We start from the raw sequence: 22,710 nt of genomic DNA, 5'->3' as shown, positions 1-22,710 counted from the left end.
GGCCAGATAGAGATCTTTAAAATGCGGAAAGAGTTTGATAATGTAGATGTAGAAAAGATATTTCTACTTGTGGTGGATGTTGAAAGCTAAGACAGCCGCTACTAAATTCAGGAAGTATTTTAGGAGAAACCGCATTACCCAAAAAGGGTTCAGAATGTGGAAATTGCTACTAAAATTATACCCCTTACGTTGTGTAATGTGAGGAAATCAAGTGTTGGCTGTAAGACTAAATCGATACGATTCTGAAAATTCATACGGGATATTCAGTGCTTCATTATAAAAAGCTAAGATCATAGCCATTACTTTACCCTCGGAAAGAAACATTGGGCGCGATTCAGCGGGCTGAAGTTATCGTCCGTTGAATGGCGGGCTTAGCAACTGCAGAGAAAGATCCCGCTAGCCAATGGCATTTTGCCGTTGTTTTTGGCCTTGGGGAGATGCTCTCTGCCAATGTTGCACTGATCCCACCCCCCCCCTCAACTTGGGGAAGCCCCCGGGAACCCCTCCCCATCCCACCTCAACTTGGCAAGGCCTCCACCGGCAGTGTAGCAGGCACCTTGGCAATGTCACATGGCACTGCCAGGGTGCCAAGGCTGGCGGTTCCACAGTGCCTAGGTGCCCGTGGGAGTGCCAAGGTGCCACCGTGCTCTGTCTCCGACCACCCGGAGGTCTCCAATAGCTTGGGAGACTGCCCCCCCCCCGCACCCAGGTGCTGACCACGTTTGTGTGGACCAGTAATAAATGGTGCCCTGGCGAGGACTCCCTGGCACGACTGGTGAGTCCCGCGGCCGGTGAATCCGGCGTCCGGATATTTAAATGAGCCTCGTGATCCAGGTCACGTTGGCCAGAGAGAGTCAGGTGATTTGGGGCTTGCGCGCGATTTTTCCATTCCACCCGGCTCCGCCCATATTATTTAACAAAATATTAATTCTTTTAACCACTTGAGATTCCGAAGACTTCCCCCTAGGCGTGCAGGAGACCAAGCAATTTACTTCAATAGCTTATTTTTCCTGAAACAAGTCAGTAGCGCGATGGGTACCACTCCGCACCAATAGTGATCAGGAATCTCTTCCCCCCTCTTGCAGGTTGGCAACCCGTTTGGCTAATCTTATGAATACACCTTCAGCGGCCATCAAGCCCTGGAGTGGACATTGAGCCCCGAGCCTCTGGTTCAGATACAGGGACACTACCCACTCTGCCACAAGACCACCTTCTTTACCCACCCCACAGATACCTTCATATCGTTATTTCGCAATTTCAGCCACACTACACACTGAACATCTCCCTGCATTTGCTGAAGATGTGGCCATTTGAAAAACACAGTAACTAAGTCCAAAAAAGAGTGTTCAAAGATAATCTACACTGTGTAGTAAACCTTTTAAGCCTTTTCAGGAAGCTAAACAGAGCCCAGTAGGTTAAGCTTTATGAAAACATTGTTCTGGCTCTGTTTTACACTTGGATAGAAGTGTTCTAACTTTTGACAGAGCCCTGTGCATAAATGTGTAATGAAACACTCTTGCAGCATAAGTCTAAGACCCATAACTTACTGAAGCAATTCACAGCCGGTTACACGCAATCTATACTGCTTGGCTGACGCCCAGAGTCTGTGGGTTAGAAGGCAGAACTGGGATATCACTGTGGAGGCGAATAGCATAGATGCACCTCTGGGGAAGCTCGTAAACACATGAGGGAGGGAGGAATAGAGGGATATGCTGGGAGGGGGTGATGAAGTCAGGCGGGAGGAGGCGTGCCTGGATTCTCTGTGGTTGCTGGAGGCAGGTTGTTCCGACTCCTGTGCAAACCAGACAGCTGTAGCTGCAGGACACCCTGACCTCATGTTCTGCTTTTCATTAGCAGAAGGAAGGCTGAAAGGAGACATGATCCAAATGTCTAAAAATGCTGACCAGATTGAAGAGTAGGGGCCGGGCCTTGAGCACAAACTGGGCCTGCTGCTGCACATTCTATGCAGATTATGCTGCACATGATAGATGGGGATGAAGAAGGCCACTTGGCCCATTGAAACTCACCCATCCGTCAATACCCAAGGCGGAATATCTGGCCAATTAGGGGCTGGTTTACAGGCCTAAAGAGCTGGCATTGAAAGCAGACCAAGGCAGGCCAGCAGCACGGTTCAATTCCCGTACCAGCCTCCCCGAGCAGGCGCCGGAATGTGGCGACTAGGGGCTTTTCACAGTAACTTCATTTGAAGCCTACTTGTGCCAATAAGCGATTTTCATCACATTGCTGTTTGTGAGATCTTGCTGTGCACAAATTAACTCCCTTGTTTCCTACGTTACAACAGTGACTACACTTCATTGCCTATGAAGCCTGTAGCTAATCCCGAAGGCATGGAGGGTATTGTATCTATTAATTGGTTTCACTTGGACTGATTAAAGCAGTTAACAGTTGTTGGGTGTCATCTGGTTAGGAGTAAGGATGGAGTTCGCAAATAAAGACTGTTGAACACTGTCACGGCAAGGACAGAAAGCAGTCAAGGATGTGTGGTCACCTCCCCTCCTCTTCTCTCCCCACTCCTTTCCCCTCCCACTCTCTCCTCCCCTCTGTGCCCTCTCTCTCCTTCCCCTCTCCCCACCCCTTCCCATCCTCTCCCTCCCGACTCTCACTTCCTCCCCCACTCCTTTCCCCCCTTCTCTACTCTCTCCTTCCCCACTCATCTCCCCTCCCCCTCACTCCTCCACTCTCCCCTTCACCTCTTGCCCACCTCCCTGGGAAATCCGCGGGGCAACTGTTAAATTGAAATCGGGCTCTCGGTGACGTGGGATCTCATTTGTCAATTAGTTAAATTGGTTACGGCGCCTCAGTGCAGCTGGACACTTGGTTGCCACAAAACCTGCCTCAGTGGAAATGGCAGTGGGCATGATAGCAATGGGTTGGGGTCACATTCTTTGTTTTTGCATTTCCAGACCATTGACTTTGTGAAAGGAAATCACCGTTAACCACTTTATTAGAGTTCGGGTATCGAGCATTGTGGATGTAGAGGAGCCTGTAGACGTCCTGTACTTGCACTTCAAGAAGACCTTTGATAAAGTGTCACCTGAAAGGCTATTGCAGAAAATAAAAGCTCATTGTATTGGGGGTAACATAAGAACATTGATAGAAGATTGGCTGGCTAGCAGGAAACAGAGTATGCATAAATCGGTCTTTTTCTGTTTGACAGGGTGCGGCCAATAAAGTCTGTGCTGGGACCTCCACCTTTTCCAATTTCCAATGAACATAGAACGTACAGTGCAGAAGGAGGCCATTCGGCCCATCGAGTCTGCACCGACCCACTTAAGCCCTCACTTCCACCCTATCCCCGTAACCCAATAACCCCTCCTAACCTTTTTGGTCACTGAGGGCAATTTATCATGGCCAATCCACCTCACCTGCACGTCTTTGGGCTGTGGGAGGAAACGGGAGCACCCGGAGGAAACCCACGCAGACACGGGGAGGAGGTGCAGACTCCGCACAGAGAGTGACCCAGCGGGGAATCGAACCTGAGGACCCTGGCGCTGTGAAGCCACAGTGCTCTCCACTTGTGCTGCCGTGCTGCCCCGGGAATGACGGCAGAATTCGCGAAGTGAATTCCGAAGTGCAGGGAGATCTAAATAAATATAAATAAAGATATAAATAATCGCGATTGTCACAAGTAGGCTTACATTAACACTGCAATGAAGTTACTGTGAAAAGCCCCTCGTCGCCACATTCCGGCGCCTGTTCGGGTACACGGAGGGAGAATTCAGAACTCTCTGCAGATCTAGATGTCCTCGTGCATGAGTCATGACTGTGACTTCGAATAGAATTCTGTGAGCTGAGTAATTAAGGGATTTTTTGCTTTCTAACTTTCTCAGCCTTTAGGAAGTGGTCCCACTCTGCTGCAGGAAAAGAAGTTAGTAATTTGTTGAGTATCTGAGTAAGTGACTAAGGTTTATTCAATCCCGAACGTTCAAAATACTATAGCAACTGGTGGTAAAGTTAACAAAATATATCAAAACATAAGTGAAAATATATAGTTGAATAAAATAATAGAATAGTTAGTTAGAACATATTACGGATGGCAGGACAGGTGATGTGTCACAACTGCAGTATGTGGGAGCTCCTGGATGTCAGTTTGATGAGGAAAAACACGTTTTCCGTAAGTGTTTGCAATTTGAGCGGCTCAGAGTTTATGAGCTGGATGCTGAATGACAGATATTGCGAGACATCCGGCTGGGGAAAGCTACCAGGATTCTGCAGTAATGGGACTAAGTCCCCACGCCGGTGGGAAAACCGGCGCCAATCACTCCGGCCTCAACAGCCCCCGAAAGTGAGGAATACTCCAATTTCTTGGGAGTTAGGTTGACGCCAGAGGGGTTAGCGCCGCTCCAGCCTGCACCAAAGGCCAGCGCGAGTTCGCGGATGCGCGGAACGGCTGGTGTGATCTCGCGCATGCGCAGACCGGACAGTGAATTTCCGCGCATGCGCAGACCAGCCGGATCTCTGCGCATGCGCGGGGGTTCCCTTCTCCGCGCCGGCCCCCCGAGCAATATGGCGGAGCCCTACAGGGGCTGGGCGCGGCGGAAAGAAGGCCCCCCACGGAAGCCGCCCGCCCGCAGATCGATAGGCCCCCCCGCACCCCCCCCCCCAAGACCGCCCCCGCACATTCACCTGGGGGACCGCCGTCAACCGCCTCCGACCGGCATGGCGGGAATCCCGCCAGCCTCCGAAAAACGCCGCTGGAGAATAGGGCAGCCGGTGTCGGGGCAGAGTCGGAGAATCCCAGCCCAGGAGGCATCTCCACCTCTTAGGGGCAGGGTTTTCTGTTTTGGTCAGTTATCAAGGAAAGGAGAACGTGTCTGCAAGGGAGGCAGGTAAAGGGACCCAGAGGGCAAGGGCACAGGAGCCTCAGCCTTTACAATTGTCCAACAGGTTTGAGGTTTTTTCCAGCTTGTTTGGGTGAGAGTGGGGGGTGCAGGGTGGTTAAGCTAATTGTCTGTGGCACCAAAGTACAGGAGGCCATTCCAGTGGAAAGCAATGTAGTGGTAGTGGGGGATAATATAGTCAGTAAAGATCGGGAGATGGCTATGTTGCTGCCCAGTGCCAGGGTTTAGGGCATCTGTTCGGCACTGGAGAAGAACGTACAGTGGGAGGAGGACCCAGTTGTTGTGGTCCACGTAAGGACCAATGAAATAGACAGGACAAAGGAGGTTCTGCAGAGTCAGTATGAGGGCCAAGGCACCAAAGATAAGGCAGAACCTCAAAGGTCCCAATCTCTGGATTATTACCTGTGCCACGTGCTAATTGGCACAGAACAAATCAGATTAGAGGGATAAGTGCGTGGCTGAAAGACTAGTGTGGACGCAGTGGGTGCTAGTTTCTGGAGCACTGGCAGTGGTACTGGGCAAAGTGGGATTTGCACTGTTGGGACGGTCGACACCTGAACTGTGTAGGACAGTTTTGCTTATGAACTGCATAACAAAGGAAGGCTGCCACGGGACGTTGTGGATGCATATACATTAACGGTGTTCAAAAGGCATCTTGACAAATACATGGCTAGGATGGGTATAGAGGGATATGGCACAAGGAAGTGCTGAGGGTTTTGGCAAAGGTTGGTATCATGACCGGTATTGGCTTGGAGGGCCGAACGGCCTGTTCCTGTGTTGTATTGTTCTTTGTTCTTTCGACAGAAAACAGGCCGGCCAGTTTAACATCCCTCGTCGGGAAAACGCTAGAAACCATTATAAATGAAGATCCAAAATAGGAGCAGAAGTGGACCATTCAGCCCTTTGAGCCTAGCCCATGACTGATCTGCTTGTGTCCTGAATTCCACATTCCCAGGGATGTGGGGCGGGATTCTCTGACCCTGAGGCTATGTGTTGACGCCGTCGTAAACGCCGTCGCGTTTTACGACGGCACCAGCAGGCCCCGAGGAGCGATCCTGCGCCGCACAGGGTGCCAGCACGGCACTGGAGCAACTCGCGCAGCTCCAGCTGCTGATACCGGCGTCAAACTGGCACGATGGGCCGAATGGTCCACTTCTGCTCCTCTTCCTTATGTTTGTAGTGAGCAGGGGTTTGAGGAGGGGGAGTTAATATCAACGGAAGATCTTTGCAAAGAGCGCCATAGGGTGGATGTTGATGAGAGCTAACCGTTGCAAACAGCCGAACGTGCAATGAACCAATGCTACCTAACAGTGACATGCACAATGGATGGCTTTTCAGATAACTCCCTGCGTAGTTCCAATTATTTAAGGGAACTGGAGAGGAATTTTCCAGAGTTGTTTTTTTCATTCGTGGTCCTTCGTTTTTCTGTCTGAAAGATGCCGAAAGAATATCCTTCTAAACGGCTGAAATATTACTGAGTAGATGAATGTTTTATTTATTTGTTTATCACCTGCATTTATTGCCCGTCCTGAGGCTGTTCCTCAGATAGTCTGTCCATGTCAAAGGCATTAATTGTTGTTGGTCTTTACAAGCTGATGTGATGCAGTTGTTGTTGCCGACAGAGGCTGATGATGGACGGGCCAATCTTTGTCAATGCTGCTGAGGGCTAGCCGTCCTCTGCTTTCCCTCCTCCGCAGTCGTTGCTAGGAGATGGCCTCCCCACAAAGTTTCAAGAGGCGGATGTGTCAACTGTTGGCTCTGAAAAGGAGGTGGTTATATTTTAGAACGAGGTTGTGGTTATATTTTAGAAGGGGGTTGTGGTTATATTTTAGAAGGGGGTTGTGGTTGAAGGGAATGGTCCATTTTGTCTCATAGAATCATAGAATTTACAGAGCAGAAGGAGGCCATTCGGCCCATTGAGTCTGCACCGGCCCTTACAAAGAGAACCCGACTGAAGCCCACGTATCTACCTTATCCCCGTAACCCAGTAACCCCCACTTAACAATTTTTGGACACTAAGGGAAATTTAGCATGGCCAATCCACCTAACCTGCACATCTTTGGAATGTGGGAGGAAACCAGAGCACCCGGAGGAAACCCACGCAGACACTGGGAGAACGTGCAGACTCCGCACAGACAGTGACCCAGCCGGGAATCAAACCTGGAACCCTGGCGCTGTGAAGCAACTGTGCTAACCAATGTGCTACCGTGCTGCCCCCACGGTATCTCGTGTCTCACATTAATCGTCATTTTATCCAGACTGGAATTTAGTTGGTTTTCAATTTGGGCTCTTTTCTTTCTAATCCCCAACTTGCCTCTCCATATTCCCCTACAACAGAAAAGGCATGGAAACATAGAAAATAGGAACAGGAGGAGGCCATTCAGTCCTTCATTCCCACTCCGCCATTCATTCCGAAAATGGCTGATCATCTAACTCAATAGTCTAATCCTGTTTTCCCCCGTATCCTTTGATCCCTCTATTCCCATCCTATTCATGTATTCGGCAAGATGCTTCGTAAATGTCGCTATCATACCTGCTTCCACCACCTCCCCCGGCAGTGAGTTACAGGAAGTCATCACCCTCTGTGTAAAAAAACTTCCCTCGCACATCTCCTCTAAACTTTCCCCCTCACACCTTAAACCTATGTCCCCGAGTAATTGACTCTTCCACTCTGGGACAACGCATCTGATTATCCACTCTTCCACTCTGCCCATGTCTCTCCTAATTTTTGAAACCTCTATCAGGTCACCACTGGTCACAACCCTCCAATTAGAAAAGCATCCTTCCATTGCTACTCTCTGCCTTCTATGGCCTAGCCAGTTCTGTATCCATCTTGGCCAGCGGCCTCTGATCCCGTGTGACTTCACCTTTTGTACCAGTCTGCCATGAGGGAGCTTGTCAAAGGCCTTACTGAAGTCCATATACACAACACCCACTGCCCTACCCTCATCAATCATCTTCATCACATCCTCGAAAAACTCGATCCAAGTAGTGAGACATGACCTCCCCTTCACAAAACCACCGTCCACCATCATCAGCACATTCCCAATTCTGGTTAATCCTGGCACCAAGGGCGGAATTCTGCAGCCATTGGGATTCCCCATTCCCACTGGCAGCGCACGTCCCGGGCCCACGTGTTTCCCGGTGGTGTGCGGTACCTTGAATGGGAAATCCCATCGACAGTGGTGGGGACATAGAATCCCTCCTCCTGCAAAGGGAGCGCCGCGGAGAAACAGGCGGCTGGGGGTCTGGAGGAGCCAGCCCCGAGTTGGAATCTGCCAGATTTACCATGGAGTTTGTTGGTGACCGAATCTGTCGAAATGAAATTAAATGAAATGAAATGAATGAAAATTGCTTATTGTCACAAGTAGGCTTCAAATTAAGTTACTGTGAAAAGCCCCTAGTTGCCACATTCCGGCGCCTGTTCGGGGAGGCTGGTAGGGTAATTGAACCGTGCTGCTGGCCTGCCTTGGTCTCCTTTAAAAGCCAGATCTTTAGCCCTGTGCTAAACCAGCCCCGTCCTGTGCTAAACCAGCAAGTTATCAGAATTTACAACAAATGCCATTGAATTTCACGGCACAGAAACAGGTCACAGGGCGGTCTGGTCTGCGTGGTGGGGGTGGCATGGGGTTTGGGAGGATGGCATGAGGGGTGTAGGGTGGGGACATGTGAGACAGGGTGGTGCCAGGGGCACAGAGGTGATGACTCACCACCGGGTCGCCCCGAGGAGGTTGTGCACCTTTTTCCGGCACTGTGGCCCGGTTCTCATGGGCCCACGGCGCTCGCGGCCTCTGCCCCCCTGCCCTCAGGCCCGGTTGGTGTCGGCAGGTGGCAGTCCCTTCTCCTGGGGAACAGGGTGCCCCCCCCTCTCCTCCACGACCCCCAGCAGTGTCTCCAGCTCCGCACCCGTGAATCTCGGAGCCGCTCTCCGGGGTGGCATCTCCTTGGCTGGAATGAGAGGGCGTGGGCAGTGGAGGCTTATCTGCAGCTCCAGCTTGTCAGGCTCTCCAGCGCCAATCCCGATCCCAGTGAATCCGACTCGGGCATCATTTGGAATCACACTAGTTCCACGTGGTGCCGGTGCTGGTCGATTCGCATATCCTGAGTGGCTCCAGGACTGGCCCCTGCCATCAGAACTGTGGGACACCCGAGATTCAGTCTCCATTTAGCGCGTTGACACTAAGTCTCTCAAACGAAGAGTCCCGCCCTAAATCTCTTAGTCTTTGCCGATAGTTATAGCCGCTCAGTTCTGGCATCATCATGGGCAGCACGGTAGCATTGTGGATAGCACAATTACTTCACAGCTCCAGGGTCCCAGGTTTGATACCGGCTTGGGTCACTGTCTGTGTGGAGTCTGCACATCCTCCCCGTGTGTGCGTGGGTTTCCTCCGGGTGCTCCGGTTTCCTCCCACAGTCCAAAGATGTGCAGGTTAGATGGATTGGCCGTGCTAAATTGCCCCTTAGTGTCCAAAAGGGTTAGGTGGTGTTACTGGGTTACAGGGATAGGGTGGGGGTGTGGGCTTGAGTTAGGATGCTCTTTCCAAGGGCTGGTGCAGACTCAATGGGCCGAATGGCCTCCTTCTGCACTGTAAATCCTATGATTCTATGATATTTTAAGAGCACAAAATTTCTCCAGTGTCGTCACTGACTGTCAAGTGAATCGAGATTAATTGGTTCTCCCTCTCCGTTCCCGATGACAGGACCTTGCTGGGTACAGTTGGCTGCTGTACAAAACAAGACTGCACCTCAAAATCGATAATGAATTGTGTCAGGGTGTCCTGAGAGTCATGGAAATGCCGGTTCTTCCTCACTCGCGGTCAGTAATTATTCAAAGATCACTGCCCAGCTCATTAATTACAAGTTGTTGCATTCCCTCAGCAGTGATTCAGTTGCTGAACACCTGCCGTATCCTGATTCACGCAGCCAACCATTTTCATGCCAATTAATATCGGCCTGTGATTAAATCTTGTTTTACATGTACTTATTCCAGAATTTTGCTGGGTAAGAGTTTGGAGGGAGTGAATGTTTAAGTGGCAGATGGGTAGCTTTTTCCTGGACAGCGTTGAGCTTCTTGAGTGTTGTTAGAGCTGCACTCATCCAGGCAAGTGGAGAATATTCCATCACACTCCTGACTTCTGCCTTGTAAACGGTGAACTTATTAGCAATAAGCAACATGTATTTGTGAAGGGCAGGTCGTGTCTCACTAACTTGATTGGGTTTTTCGAGGAAGTGACGAAGATGATTGATGGAAGGGCCGTGGATGTTGTCTACATGGACTTCAGTAAGGCCTTTGACAAGGTCCCTCATGGCAGACGGGTACAAAAGGTGAAGTCGAACTGGATCAGGGGTGAGCTGGCAAGGTGGATACAGAACTGGCTAGGTCACAGAAGGCAGAGTAACAATGGAAGGGTGAGTTTCTGAATGGGGGACTGTGACTAGTGGTGTTCTGCAGGGATCAGTGTTGGGACCTTTGCTGTTTATAGTATTTATAAATGACTTGGAGAAAAATGTACTGGGTCTGATTAGTAAGTTTGTGGATGACACAAAGGTTGGTGGAGTTGCGGATAGTGATGAGGACTGTCAGAGGATACAGCAGGATGTAGATCAGTTCGAGACTTGGGCGGAGAGATGGCAGATGGAGTTTAATCTGCACAAATGTGAGGTAATGCATTTTGGAAGGTCTAATACAGGTGTGAAATATACAGTAAATGGCAGAACACCTAGGAGTATTGACAGGCGGAGAGATCTGGGTATACAGGTACACAGGTCACTGAAAGTGGCAATGCAGGTGGAGACGGTAGTCAAGAAGGCATACGGCATGCTTACCTTCATTGGCCGGGGCATTGAGTATAAAAATTGGAAAGTCATGTTGCAGCTGTACAGAACCTTAGTTAGGCCACATTTGGAATATTGCCTACAATTCTGGTTGCCACACCACCATGTGGAGGCTTTTGGAGAGAGTACAGAAGAGGTTTACCAGGATGTTGCTTGGGATGGGGGGGTATTGGCTATGAGGACAGGTTAGATAAGCTCGGTCTGCTCTCACTGGAACGACAGAGGTTGAGATGTGACCTGACAGAAGTTTACAAAATTATAACGGGCATGGACTGGATGGATACTCATTCGCTTTTTCCCAGGGTGGAAAAGGTGCGAGGGGCAAAGTTTAGAGGAGATGTGCGAGGGACGTTTTTTAGGCAGAGGGTGGTGAGTGTCTGGAACCCGCTGCCAGAGGAGCTAGTGAATCAGATACAATAGCGATGTTTAAGAGGCATCTTGATGAATGCATGAATAGGATGGGAATAGAGGGACACAGACCCCGGAAGTGTAGAAGATTTTAGTTTAGACAGGCATCATGATTGGCACAGGCTTGGAGGGCCGAAGGGCCTGTTCCTGTGCTGTACTGTTCTTTGTAAAGGCTCTGGGTTTGGAAGGTGCTGTCAAAGGAACCCGAGTGAGTTCCTGCAATGCATCTTGTAGATGGTACACACAGCTGCTACTGTGTATCGCTGATGGAGGGAGTGAATGTTTAAGTGGTTGATGAGTAGCTTTTTCCTGTGCAGTGTCGAGCTTCTTGAGTGTTGTTAGAGCTGCACTCATCCAGGCAAGTGGAGAGTATTCCCTCTCACTCCTGACTTGTGCCTTGTGGATGGTGGACAGGCTTTCGGGAAGTCAGGAGGTGAGTTACTCTGCACTGAATTCCCAGCTTCATATGGCTGGGTCCAGTTCAGTTCCTGGTCAATGGTAACATTCAGGATATTGATAGTTGAATGCCATTGAATGTCAAGAGGTGATGGTTAGATTATCTCCTGTAGGAGATGGTCATTGTCCAGCACTTGTGTCGTGCAAATGTTACTTGCCACTGAGCAGCCGAAGCCTGGATATTGTCCCGACCTTGCTGCATATGGACACGGAATGTTTCAATATCAGAGGAGTTGCAAATGGTGCTGAACATTGTGCAATCTACCGTGCAGTGATGACCTGGAGCTGAGATGATTGACCTCCAATCACCACAACCATCTTCTTTTGTGCTCGGTGTGACTCCAACCAGTGGAGAGTTTCCCCCTGATTCCCATTGACTCCAGTTTAGCGAGGGCCTCCTTGGTGCCATAATCTGTCAAACACTGCCTCACCTTGCCAGTTCAGCTCTTTTGTCCATGTTTGAACGCCAGGAGCTGAGTGACCCTGGCAGAACCCAATCTGAGCGTCCGTGAGCAGGTTATTGCTGCTTGGCAGCATTGTCAGTGACACCTTCCATCACTTTGCTGATGATGGTGCGTAGACTGATGGGGCAGTAATTGACCGGGTTGGATTAGTCCTGCTTTTTATGGATAGGGCACACCTGGCCAATTTCACACATTGTAGCTGTATAAGAACAGCTTGGCTAGGTTGCGCGTCACGTTCTGGAGCATAAGTCTTCAGTACTATTCTCAAAGGATTCTCAGGGCCTACATCCTTTGTCGTATCCAGTGCCTTCGGCTGTTTCTTGATGCCACATGGAGTATGATCCACCCAGCACATCTGGCTGAGGATGGTTGCAAATGCCTCAGCTTTGTCTTTTGCACTGAGGATGGAGATGTTTGTGGAGTCTGCTCCTCCTGTGAATTGTCCACCACCATTCGTGGCTGGATGTGACAGGACTGCGGAGCTTAGATCTGCTCCGTTGGTTGTGGGATTGTCTAGCTCTGTCTATTGCATCCTGCTTTTACTGTTTTGCAAGCATGTTGTAGATTCGCCAGCTTGGCACCTCATGTTTGAAATGCCTGGTGCTGCTCCTGACATGCCCTCCTGCACTCTTCATTGAACCAGGGTCGATCCCCTGGCTGGGTGGTAATGGCAGAGTGGGGGATATTCCGGGCCATGAGGTTGCAGATTGTGGTTGAGTACAGTTCTGCTGCTGCTGATGGCCCACAGAGCCTCGTGGATGCCCAGCCTTGAATTGCTAGATCTGTTTGAGGTCTATCCCTGTCAGCACAGTGGTAGTGCCACACAACACGATGGAGGGTATCCTCAATGCGATGGTGGGACTTTGTTTCCACAAGGACTGTGCACTGCTCACGCCTTCCAACACTTTCATGGACGGATAAATCTGCAACAGTTTGATTGATGAAGATTAGATTTTTGCTTCTTGTTGGTTCCCTCAGCACTGACTCAGTCTAGCTCTATGTCTTTTAGGACTTGGTCAGCTTGGTTAGTAGTAGTACTACTGAGCCATTCTTGGCACTGGACATTGAGGTCCCAACGCAGAGTACATTCTGATTCGATGCCACCCTCCGTACTTCTTCCAATTGCTGTTCAATGTGAAGGAGTACTGAAGGGAGTACTGAGTTGATAAATTCTTGATTTCTCGAGGAATTAAGGGCTATGGAGAGAGAGCGGGTAAATGGAGTTGAAATCAGCCATGATTGATGGTGGAGGGGACTCGATGGGCTGAATGGCCTTACTTCCGCTCCTATGTCTTATGGTCTTATTCACCAGCAGGAGATTTCCTGTCCCGTGTTTGACCCTGCGATTTCAAGGGGTCCGGAGTTGATGTTGAAGGCTGCCATGGCAACCCCCTCTCTCCCACTGTGCTGCTCCAACTGGACAGGACAGACCCAGGGATAGAGATGGCGATATCCGGTACATTGGGTGGACTTTTACAGCCCGTAAAATCCCACCGGCGAGAGGGGCCGTCACACTCATTAACAGTCTTTAAGATCTGATTCTGTGACTATGTCAGGCTGTTGATTGATTAGCTGGTGAGATCGTCTCCCAATTCTGATGCAAGCCCCCAGATGTCAGTCGGGTGGACTTCACCGAGTCGACAGGACCAGGAGTGCTATTGTCGTTTCCGCTGCTGTGGTCAACGCCAGGTGGCCCACACAGCTTCAATCCTCTTATTAGGCTCGGTAGTGGTTTGATACAACTGGGTGACTTCCTAGACCATTTCAGAAAGCATTCCAGAGTTAACCACATTGCTGTAATTCTGGAGTCACCCAGATCAGATAGGGATGGGATTTTATGACAATCAACAATGGTTTTGTAACTAACTTTAATTCCAGATTCGTGAATTGAATTTAAGTTGCACCATGGTGTTGGTAGTGGAGCCCATGTCCTCGGAGACTAGCCTGGGCCTCTGGGCCCCTTTACAGTTCGCCCTGCACAAGTCAGGACAAACACAAGAATACCAAATTTCAAATAAGCAGAATCATTTATATCACCGGACAACAGGGTACTAATTGGTTGACAAATCAACTCTGGTTAAAGTGTTGTCATGGAGAAGTAACCGGACGGGAACTAGAGGCTCCCCAAGCTCCCGGGTAATTAAAAAACAGTGCAGGCTTAAATATATTCTTTTTGTTTTCAGAGAATGGGTCCCTGCATGTGAATGCGTGCCACGTCTAGCAAGCATAAATCAGTCACATGACGAGCTTGACTAATTATTGTAAATTGTCTGTTAGTGTTTCGCAATTCTGCCCAATCGCACAATCACATCTGGCAGATGGCTTGCTTTGGGTTTTGCAAGCGTGGGCTGGTTGAGGGCAGTCTACAAACTGCTTATTACGAACAAAATGCAATTTGATTTTATCAGCCAATCGCTGGTACATATGGCCCACGTACCTGGCATTGCACAAGTGCTGAAATTCAGACTCCGCGTTGCTCAGTTGTGTAGTAGACGGGTCTTTCTGAGCTGACAGTAACATTCTGTTGCAGAAACTATCACTCCTGTAGCCCCAGTGTAGTCGCAGTGTGAAATGGTGTACTTGTTCAAATCTGTGAAGTACTTTGCCTTTCCAGGGTAACTTGAGGTAGACTGGGAGCTTTTCAGGTCCGAAAGTAGTAGACAATGACCCATCGGCGAGTCTGCATAATACACAGCAAACAGTGATCTGATCAGGGTTGCTAGTGTTCCGCAGGGTAACTGAACAACAGGTTCACCTGTACTATAAATTTTAGTGAGTGTTGATTTGGCATTCCTGAATTCGCTCTGATGAGTGCAAGTCAAAAAGCTTCGACAACAAGGGCGGGATTCTCCCGCAATCGGCAGGATGGCCCGACGCCGGCACCAAGAGCGGCGCGAACCACTCCGGCATCAGGCCACCCGGAAGTTGCGGAATCCTCCGCACTTCCGGGGGCTAGGCCGGCGGCGGAGGGGTTGGCACCGTGCCAACCAGCGCAGAACCGCCGGCGTGTTCTGGCACATGCGCAGGGGGTTTCTTCTCCGTGCCGGCCATGGAGGAGCCCTACAGAGGCCGGCGCGGAAGGAAGGAGTGTCCCCATCGGTGGGCCCCAATCATGGGCCAGGCCACAGTGGGGTCACCCCACCCGGGGCCACATCCCCCCGCGCACCCCCGAGGACCGCACCAGCCAGGTCCCGCCGTGTGGGACCATGTCTAATCCACGCCGGTGGGAATAGCCAGAAACGGATGGCCGCTTGGCCCATCGGGCCCCGGAGAATTGCCAAGGGGGGGGGGGGGGGGGAGCCGCTGCCAACGGCCCCCGGCTGGCGTGGTGTGATTCGCGCCTGAAAACCGGCACCAGAGAATACGGCAGCTGGCGTCAGAGCGATGGGGCGGGATTCACGCCGCCCCCCAGGGAATTCTCCGGAGCGGAGTCTGCACGTTCTCCCCAAGTCTGCGCGGAGCACCCGGAGGAAACCCTCGCAGGCACGGGGACAACGTGCAGACTCTGCACTGACAGTCACCCGAGGCTGGAATTGAACCCGGGACCCTGGAGGTGTGAGGCAGCAGTGCTAACCACTGTGCCGCCGTGCCGTCCCTCCTTCCAAATTAATCCAAGGCTTGTTTGGGTAAGGGGATGAATATGATCCAAGCCCATTACTGGCTCATTCTTTCTCAGAATTAAGTTGTTCACAGTGACAGGAGGGAGAATCTTAGAGCACAACGATTTACAGCATGGAAGCTGAATGGATGGAAGAAAACGATTCAGCTCATCATCCCTGTGTCGATCCTTTGAACGACTTTCCAAGCTGGTCCCCACCACAGTATTTTCTTCAATAACCTTGCAAATTAGTTATCTTCAAGTAAATGGGCTGCCACAGACCCCACCCCTGACTTTTCAAACAGCGGATGGCCCAGCCGTGATCCCGACTGCCGCCCTGCCCTGTTGGGAGAGCATTGATTGCTTTAAGTTGAATCGTCCATTCCCACCTCAGGAGGATGTCCCACTTTAAGTGAGCTGCCAGCCAATCAGATGGGCAATGTTGTGTAGTCCCAGCGGCGTTCGATGGGCACGGTGGCAACTGCTGGGAGTACAGGCAGAACCCTCACACTGAGGCGATTATGTGAGTCCTTGTTCGAGGGTCTCGGTGAGGGGGGCGTGGGGCTGACACCAGCCTGTGCAGATACAGCTGCCAGGCATCCCACATGGTGTGAATATTCCCCCACCGTGGGAATCACAAAGTTGTTATGGCACAGAAGGAGGCCACTTGTCACATTGTGTCTGCACCGGCTCTCCAAACGGGGGGAGGGGGGGGGCAGTGGCGTGGTAGTATTGTGACTGGACCAGTAATCCAGAGACCCAGATAATGCTCTGGGGACCCAGGTTCGAACCCCACCACGGCAGAGGGTGAAATTTGAATTCAATAAAAATCTGGAATTAAAAGTCTAATGATGACCATGACCATTGTCGATTGTTGTAAAAACATATCTGATTAACTAATGTCCTTGAGGGAAGGAAATCTTCCGTCCTTACCCGGTCTGGCCTACATGTGACTCCAGACCCACAGCAATGTGGTTAACTCTTAAAATGCCACTCGGGTCGAGTGCAATTAGATTTGGCCTTGCCTGCAACACCCACATCCCATAAAATATATATATTTTTTAAATGCCTTGGTGCCTTTCCCCTGCCTTTTCCCCGAACCCCTGCACATTGTCTCTATTTAAATAATCATCCAATGCCCTCTTGACTGCCTCGATTGAACCCGCCTCCACCACACTTCCAGGCCGTGCATTCCAGACCCGAGCCACTTGTTATTGAAGTAGGTTTTGCTCACATCACATTTGCTTCTTTTACAAATCACTGAAAATCTGTGCCCTCTCGTTCTCAATCCTGTAACAAGCGGGAACAATTTCTCCCCGTCTGCTCTGCCCACTCCCTCATGATTTTGAACATCTTGATCAAATCTCCTCCGAGCCGTCTTCTCTCCAAGGAGAACAGTCCCAACCTCTCCAATCCATCCTCATCACTGAAGTTTCTCATCCCTGGAACCAGTTTTGTGAACCTCTCCTGCTCTCTCTCCAATGTGTTCACATCCTTCCTGTATCGTGGCCCAGAACTGTGCACAATACTCCATCTGAGGTCTAACTAGTGTCTTGTATACGTTCAGCATAATCTCCTTGCTCTAGTACTCTCTGCCCCTATTAATAAAGCCCAGGATATTCTCTGCTTTAGTGGCGAAAGAGAAAATGCTGGAAAATCTCAGCAGGTCTGGCAGCATCTGTAGGGAGAGAAAAGAGCAAACGTTTCGGGTCCGATGACTCTTTGTCAAAGCTGAGCTGTCAGATTCCAGCATCCGCCGTAATTTGCTTTGTTCTGTCTGCTTTAGGAACTGCTCTCTCCAGCTGTCCTGCCACCTACAATTATCTTTGCACATCGACACCCAGGTCCCTCTGCTCCTGCATCCCTTTAAGAATTTTACCCCTTATTTTGGATTGTCTACACATGTTCTTCCTTGCGAAATGCACCACCTCTCGCTTCTCCACATTGAACATCATCTGACACCTATCTGCCCTCTCCACCAACTTGTCTTTGCCCTTTTTGAAGTTCTACACTGTCCTCTTCAGTTTACAATACTTACAAGTTTTGTGTCATCTGCAAGCTTTGAAATTGTCCCCTGCACACCAAGATCTAGATTATTAATATATATCAGGAAAAGCAGGGGTCCCAATACCGACACCCGGGGCACACTCGACAAGCCTTCCTCCAGCCCGAAAAATATCTATTGACCATTACTCTCTGCTTCCTACAATCAGCCAGTATTGTGTCCACGTTGCTACTGTCCCTTTTTTCCATTAGCTCAAACTTTTCTCACAAGTTGGGGCAGCACGGTAGCATTGTGGATAGCACAATTGCTTCACAGCTCCAGGGTCCCAGGTTCGATTCCCGGCTTGGGTCACTGTCTATGCGGAGTCTGCACATCCTCCCCGTGTGTGCGTGGGTTTCCTCCGGTTTCCTCCCACAGTCGAAAGATGTGCAGGTTAGGTGGATTGGCCATGCTAAATTGCCCTTCGTGTCCAAAATTGCCCTTAGTGTTGGGTGGGGTTACTGGGTTATGGGGATGGGGTGGAGATGTTGACCTTGGGTAAGGTGCTCTTTCCAAGAGCCGGTGCAGACTCGATGGGCCTAATGGCCTCCATCTGCTCTGTAAATTCTATGATAATCTATGAAGTCTGTTGTGTGGCACTGTATCGAATGTCTTCTGAAAATCCATGTACACCACATCAACAGCATTACCCTCATCGACCCTTTCTATTACCCATTCTACAAAAAAAAAAGCTTCCGCTTCAGAAACCCATGCTGGCTATTCCTAATCAACCCATATTTTTCCTTGTGACTCCAATTCTATCCCGAATAATTGTTTTTAGAAGCTTCCGTGCCCCTGATGTTAAACTGACTGGTCTGATTGGGTTATCCTTGCAACCTTTTTGGAATACTGGGATGAGGCCATTAATTAGCCCAAGGGTGGGTGGGACAGCTGCCACCTCCACTGTCCCCTGTAGAATTTCAGGCAGGTCACGAGTGGACAGCTAGGGTGGTGGGCGTGCCAACCAATGGATTACAAACTCTTTTGCCTTCAAATCCACCAGTGGGAAGCGTAAAATCCAGGGGCAAAATTCTCCCTACCGCTGCACCCATTTACTGGTGCGGCGCGCCCCCACCGGCAGCCGGCCAATGGGGTTTCTGATTGTGGACACCCCCCACTCCGTTGGGAAATCCGCGGAGGTGAGTGCGCTGCCAGCGAAACGGAGAATCCTACCCCTGCTCTACGTCAAAATTGCCTTTTGAAAGTTCCCATGGAGCCTAATACGAACATCCTTTCAGGCACTGAGTTCCATGGTGTCAGGACCTACACGGGACTTACAAAGCGACAATGATTAAACTCGCCGAATACGAGCTCCCCCGTTAAAGAGGGCAACAAACCCTAAACCGTGCATAGCTAAACTTCTATATAAAGGCAGCCAATTTGGATACCGAAGGAGAGACCCGGCTGGGATCTTTCGTGCTGTGTCAATAATAGTTATTGTCAATAAAACATTACTTCTTTCTACATCTTGGTGTGGAGTCCTTTGTGGTCTACCAAACATATAATAATAACACTCTGTGTAAAGAAATTTCCCATCATATCACTGTCAGTTCTTTGGCCAATTATCTTTAACCACTAATTACGGACCAGACTGAAACACGAAGGTTTCTATTACACCTCTATTAAATTTCCCCTGAACCTTCCATGCTGTAAACAAAGTCACAAAACACGCACTCATTTATCTCTGCTTTCTACTCCTTAGCCAATTATATACTCAAGTTATTACTGCCCTTTAATATCATGTGCTTTTATTTTCTGAATAAGTGCTTTATCAAATGCTCTTTGAAAGTCAATAAATGCATCTACTACACTACCTTTATCAACCCTCTCTCTTTTATTTTTATTTATCTTTATGGGATGTGGGCTTCACTGGCTAGGACAGCATTTATTTCCCAACCCTAGTTGCCCTTCACAAGTTGGGAGTGAGCTGCCTTCTTGAATCGCTGCAGTCCCTGAGGTGTAGGTACACCCACAGTGCTGTTAGAGAGGGAGTTCCAGGATTTTGTTTTTTTTAAATAAATTTAGAGGACCCAATTCATTTTTTCCAATTAAGGGGCAATTTAGCCTGGCCAATTGACCTACCCTGCACATTTTTGGGGGTCGTGGGGGTGAGACCCACACAGACACAGGGAGAATGTGAAAACTCCACATGGACAGTGACCCTGGGCTGGGATCGAACCCGGTCCTCGCCGCCATGAGGCAGCAGTGCTAACCACTGCGCCACAGTGCTGCCTAAGTTCCAGCGACAGTGAAGAAACGACGATGTATTTCCCAAGTCAGGGTGGTGAGTGACTTGGAGGGGAACCTCCAGGTGGTGGGGTTCCCAGGTATCTGCTGCTCTTGTCCTTTTACACGGTAGTGGCCATGGGTTTGGAAGGTGCTGCCTAGAGAACTTTGGTGGTGGAGGGATTGAATGTTTGTGGAAGGGGTAGCAATCAAAACAGTCTGCTTTGTCCTGGATGGCTTTGAGCTTCTTGAGTGTTGCGTTTTATGTGGCTTTGGTGCCACATGTGGCTTTTGGTGGCTTTCCTAGCCTCTGACCTGCTCTTGTATTTATATGGTGGGTCCAGTTCAGTTTCTACTCGATGATAATCCCCAGGATGTTGATTGTGGGAGATTCAGCGATGGTAATGCCATTGAATGTCAAGGGGCGATGGTTAGATCCTCTCTTGTAGGAGATGGTCATTGCCTGGCACTTGTGTGGCGTGAATGTAACTTGCCACTTGTCAGCCCAAGCCTGGATACTGTCCACGTCTTGCTGCATTTGGACATGAACTGCTTCATTATCTGAGGAGTTGTAAATGGTGCTGAACATTGTACTGTCACCAACATCCCCACTTCGGACCTTATGATGGGAGGGAGGTCATTGATGAAGCAGCTGAAAATAGATAAATAAATAATCTTTATTGTCACAAGTGGGCTTACATTAACACTGCAATGAAGTTACTGTGAAAAGCCCCTAGTCGCCACATTCCGGCGCCTGCTCGGGTGCACGGAGGGAGAATTCAGAATTCTCAGCTGGTAATGGGAATTAAACTCACTGCTGCTGGCCTTGTTCTGCATCACAAACCTGATTCCCATTGACTCCAGTTTAGCTCGGACTCCTTGATGCCATACTCGATCAAATAGACGAATGTGGACTAGTGATATTAGTCACTAACCACAAGTGGCTTATTACTTTCTTTTAAAAAAAATATATATATATATACTTATTAAAGTTTTTTAACAAAACAAAACAATTTTTTCCCCTTACAAACAATAACCCCCCCCCGTAACAAAATAACGCAAAATCGCCCTGAGCAAGATATATACATGGTAAGATGATATATTTACAGAGCTTTGTACACTGGCTCTCGCCCGTTCGTGCCAGTTTCCCCCACCCTCCATGTTATCCCCCGCTCGTCCGTCCCCTCAAACAATCTCTCTTCACCCCCCCCCCCCTCCCCAGGGTTGCTGCTGCTGCTGACCGACCTTCCTCTAACACTCCGCGAGATCGTCTAGGAACGGTTGCCACCGCCTGTAGAACCCCTGCGCACACCCCCTTAAGGCAAACTTAATCCTTTCCAATTTTATGAACCCAGCCATGTCGTTTGTCCAGGCCTCCACGCTAGGGGGCTTCGCCTCCTTCCACATTAGCAAGATCCTTCGCCGGGCTACTAGGGACGCAAAGGCCAGAATGCCGGCCTCTTTCGATTCCTGCACTCCCGGTTCGTCCACTACTCCAAATATTGCTAGCCCCCAGCTTGGCTTGACCCGGACTTTCACCACCTGAGATATTGCTCCCGCCACTCCTCTCCAGAACCCCTCCAGTGCCGGGCATGACCAAAACATATGGACATGGTTCGCCGGACTCCCTGAACACCTTCCACATCTGTCCTCTACCCCAAAGAACCTACTCAACCTCGCCCCCGTCAAGTGCGCTCTGTGAACCACCTTAAATTGTGGCTTATTACTTTCAGATAAGTAAACATGGGTAACACACACCAACATCATGCATGTAGCTCAATGTTCTTATTCACAGGATGTATGTATGTAAATTGTAATCTTTTTGTGGGTATAATGGTAAAACGGTGAGATAGAAAGCAGTGGGTGCCCTTTTGATCATTGTGAGTGCTTAACCTCCTTGTTAACTCAATTGCAATACATGTTTGTTCAGCAAGTGTATCCATGTGAAGGATATTTAATGTTCAAGGTTTTGGTTTCAATCCCCACTCCAGAGATTTTCTCACACAGCTCACACTTCAATGCAGTACGGAGAAAGTGCTGTGCTGTTAACAGTGCCGTCTTTCAGATGAGAGCATTAAGACACATCGGTATCTTCAGTCGAATGTAAAATATTTTGTGACCGCGTTTTGAAATTAAATGAAAAAATGAAATGAAAATCGCTTATTGTCACAAGTCGGCTTCAAATGAAGTTACTGTGAAAAGCCCCTAGTCGCCTCATTCCGGCGCCTGTTCGGGGAGGCTGGTACAGGAATTGAACCGTGCTGGTGGCCTGCCTTGGTCTGCTTTCAAAGCCAGCGATTGAGCCCTGTGCTAAACAGCCCCTTTTGGAGAGGAACTTTTGGAGAGGAACACTGGAGTTTTTCCATTGTCCTAGCCAGTATTCAAATTTTAAATGTGTTTATGGGCTGCTGCCATCGTGGCAAGGCCAGCATTTGTTGTCCACCCGGAAAAACCCTTGCTGTGAGTCTGGAGTCATGTGTCGGCCAGACCAGGTAAGGATGGCAGATTTCTATCAAGTGAGTTTGCCATTACGGAGATGAGCTTTCAATTCCAGATTTTAGTAATTGAGTTTAACTTCCGTCAGCTGCTGCGGTGGGCTTTGAACCCATGTCCCCAGAGCATTCACAGAATAATACAGTGCAGAAGAGACCCTTCGGCCCATCGAGTCTGCACTCGATGGGCAGCACGGTAGCCTTGTGGATAGCACAATTGCTTCACAGCTCCAGGGTCCCAGGTTCGATTCCGGCTTGGGTCGCTGTCTGTGCGGAGTCTGCACATCCTCCCCCGTGTGTGCGTGGGTTTCCTCCGGGTGCTCCG

The 22,710-nt window shown here is 49.6% G+C and overlaps 1 protein-coding gene and 1 long non-coding RNA gene across 2 annotated transcripts in view; one reads left to right on the top strand and one right to left on the bottom strand.

Annotated features, from left to right (window-relative positions):
- Window positions 1–22,710, top strand: part of LOC140429090 (dual specificity testis-specific protein kinase 2-like) — a 352,368-nt gene that overhangs the window by 265,140 nt on the left and 64,518 nt on the right. The gene's annotated exons all lie outside the window — the stretch shown is intronic.
- The window catches only part of LOC140429091 (uncharacterized), a 66,276-nt gene continuing 62,964 nt past the window's right edge, over window positions 19,399–22,710 (bottom strand). Inside the window, exon 3 of the long non-coding RNA XR_011948982.1 lies at window positions 19,399–20,545. This is a non-coding gene — a long non-coding RNA (uncharacterized lncRNA). The remainder of the gene's footprint in view (window positions 20,546–22,710) is intronic.

Source organism: Scyliorhinus torazame, chromosome 9, assembly GCF_047496885.1.
Source record: "Scyliorhinus torazame isolate Kashiwa2021f chromosome 9, sScyTor2.1, whole genome shotgun sequence".
Classification (NCBI taxonomy): domain Eukaryota; kingdom Metazoa; phylum Chordata; class Chondrichthyes; order Carcharhiniformes; family Scyliorhinidae; genus Scyliorhinus; species Scyliorhinus torazame.
This window is presented reverse-complemented; position numbering and strand designations above follow the sequence as displayed.